General features: G+C 34.2%; 1 non-coding gene across 1 annotated transcript; it reads right to left on the bottom strand.

The window, feature by feature from the left end:
* Positions 1 to 2,559: 2,559 nt before the first annotated feature.
* LOC140435353 (U6 spliceosomal RNA) lies at positions 2,560 to 2,663 on the bottom strand. The gene has a single exon (XR_011950157.1). It is a non-coding gene; the product is annotated as a U6 spliceosomal RNA (small nuclear RNA).
* Between the last annotated feature and the right edge of the window lie 276 nt (positions 2,664 to 2,939).

Raw genomic sequence — 2,939 nt, forward strand, 5'->3', positions numbered from 1 at the left:
AAGTAGACTATAAAATACTTGCAAAAATTATTGGGAAAAGATTAATAAAATATGACAACAAAGTGATCGGAGAAAACAAGGGAGGTTTTAGACCAGGAAGAACAACTACTGATCAAATAAGTATGTTAAAATTAATACAGAATAATAGCTACGAAGAAAACTTAGGATTCCATAATATGAATATTATATGCTATTTATCGATTTTAAACAAGTATATGACTCCCTAAGTCGAGCGATGCTATATGAGGCCATGAGAACACTAGAAATACCAGAAAAGCTTATAAGGCTAGTGAACGAGATGACGCTTCTTCTTCTTCAAGTGCCCTCTACGTTACGGAGTTTGGCAATCATCATTGCTATTCGTATCTTTGAAGCTGTTGCTCTAAATAATTGGTTAGATGTGCACTGGGTCCAGTATCTTAAATTATGCAGCCAAGATATACGTCTTCTCTCCACGCTTCGTTTGCCCTGACAAACGGCAAGGGGCAAACGAGATGACGCTTAGGAACACGATAAATGGGGTAACAATGGAAAGAAGCTTTTCAAGACAGTTCACAGTGAATAGAGGTTTAAAACAAATGGATCCGCTATCAACGAATTTATTCAACCAGGTATTAGAACAAACCGAAAGAGGATCAAATATGAGCACAAAAAGAACTATTTTCAATAGCAGGGAACAATGCATAGCGTACACGGATAATGTGGTGATACTAGCGAGAACAAAAAAACATTCAGAAAAAGTTTTCCAGAAATCTGAAGAAGAAGTGAAAACATAGATTAATAATAAACCAAACAAATAAAGAAATAATGAGGGTGTATGGAAAACCAGCAAGTACGGCAAAAATACGAGCTCAAAGAACTAGAAAGCTTTGTTACATTATACGAATGCCAGAGAATCGAAATGTTAAAACAATAATAAAGAAGGGAGAAATGGGGAAAAAAGAAGAGGCCACCCAAAGAAGAAATGCTAGGAGGCAGAAAAGCAAGACTTATCAGAAATAGGCGTGAGAAATTGGAGAGAGAAATCAAGGGACCGAAAAAAAATAGAGGGAAATAACCAAGTTTTTAGAAACCTGTAGCGCTGTTTTATCTTCTTCTTCTCTGCGGCGGAAGTCGGAAATCATCATAGCTATTCGGACTTTTGAGACGGCTGCTCTGAAAAGGTTATTTGATGTACATCCATACCACTCTCTCAGGTTGTGCAGCCATGACATTCTATGCCTCCCTATGCTTCTCTTTCTTTGGAACTTTCCCTGCATAATCAGTTGGAGCAAGGTGTACTTCTCTTCACGTGTAATATGTCCGAGATATTACAATTTTCTTCTTTTAATTGTATTTAAAATTTCTATTCCTTTATTCATCCTTCTCAGAACCTCTTTGTTTGTGACGTGTTCTGTCCACGATATTTTCAAAATTCTTCTATATACTCACAGCTCGAATGATTCCAGCTATTTCATTGATGTCGCATTCAAGGTCCAAGATTCCATTCCATAAAACAAAGTCAAAAAAATATAGCACCTCGCCAACCTAACTCTTAGTTCCAATTTTAAATCCCTTGTACATAGCACTCTTCTCATTTTATTGAAATTTGCTTTAGCTTTTTCCATTCTGATTTTAATCTCCTCAATGTAATCATTTGTGGAGTTAATCATTGTTCCCAGATATGCATATTTGTCCACTTGTTTGACGTTGGTTTTGTTTATAAGAAGATTCTCGTTATTTCTTTGAGTTTTCGATATTTTGATAAATTTCGTATTTTTGACGTTCATTGTTGAATCGTACTATTTTCCATATTCTGCTATTCTGGCCACCAGTCTCTGAAGATCTTCAATATTTTCGTCTAAGATCACAGTGTCGTCCGCATATCTAAAGCTGTTAATGAGAACTCCATTTACCTTTATTCCAGCTGTTTCATCCTCAGGAGCGTTTTTCAGGATCTCTTCGGAGTAGGCGAAAAAGAATTGGCGACAATACGCATCCCTGTCTCACTCCACTTCTAATTTCAATTTCTTCTGACAGCTGTTCGTTAACACGTACTTTTGCTGGCTGTTTATAGTATTACATATACAGTATATATAATTGTTAACAGATAGTACAAAATTGATTATACTAAAAAGCTTATTATTATGTAAGTATGATGTATCTAGTATATTACGTTATATCTGCAGTATGTATGTTTATTTATAGATAAGGTTGTCTGCAAACCAGGGGATGAGATGAAGTTAATCATGTTCTACGCTTATCGTGTGGCATTTAGATTTCGGACCTACAAATGGAAGACGAATGTGTGCCAAATTTGTGGCGTAAGAGTTTAAGGGGTCAATAGGAGATTATTTATGCCGGCAACGCATTTGTTGTTCTACAAGAAGTTCGTGCGATTTAAGAAATTACTTAAGTCTTCTGGTAACCATTTTTAAAATATTGTCCCATACATGATGAAAATATGACGTGGGGGAATTGATCTATATATGCGTACTGCCTTTATTTTTTTTAGCATAGAGCCAATAAAAACAGTTTTCCAGCTACTGTGATATATTTCCGATCTCCATAGTCTATTAAAAAAATGTGGAACAGTTCACGACTTTGGATGTCGTCCTTGTGAATGGTGATAATATTCACTTTATCATTCCAAATTTTAATCTTGGTACTACCAAAGGAAGTACAACATAATGTTTTCTAATTTGTTATGTCAAATTTTTAAATGTCTTTGTGCTAGTTTCTTCTAATTTTTTAGCTTCTAGATATTGCTTAGAATTTTACTTATTGTTTAGATCAAATATCTTCCATTTTTCATTATTTAAAATCAATATTGTAATTATTTTTATTTTTAGACTTGTTATTAATTTATTACTAATTAAAAAAATGTGGAGTTACTGTTCTGTATTTAATAGGTATTGAAGTACTTTGCTTTGTATTCACAACAATTGTTAATACTTGTA

The sequence above is a fragment of the Diabrotica undecimpunctata genome, chromosome 2 (genome assembly GCF_040954645.1).
Source record: "Diabrotica undecimpunctata isolate CICGRU chromosome 2, icDiaUnde3, whole genome shotgun sequence".
Lineage (NCBI taxonomy): Eukaryota > Metazoa > Arthropoda > Insecta > Coleoptera > Chrysomelidae > Diabrotica > Diabrotica undecimpunctata.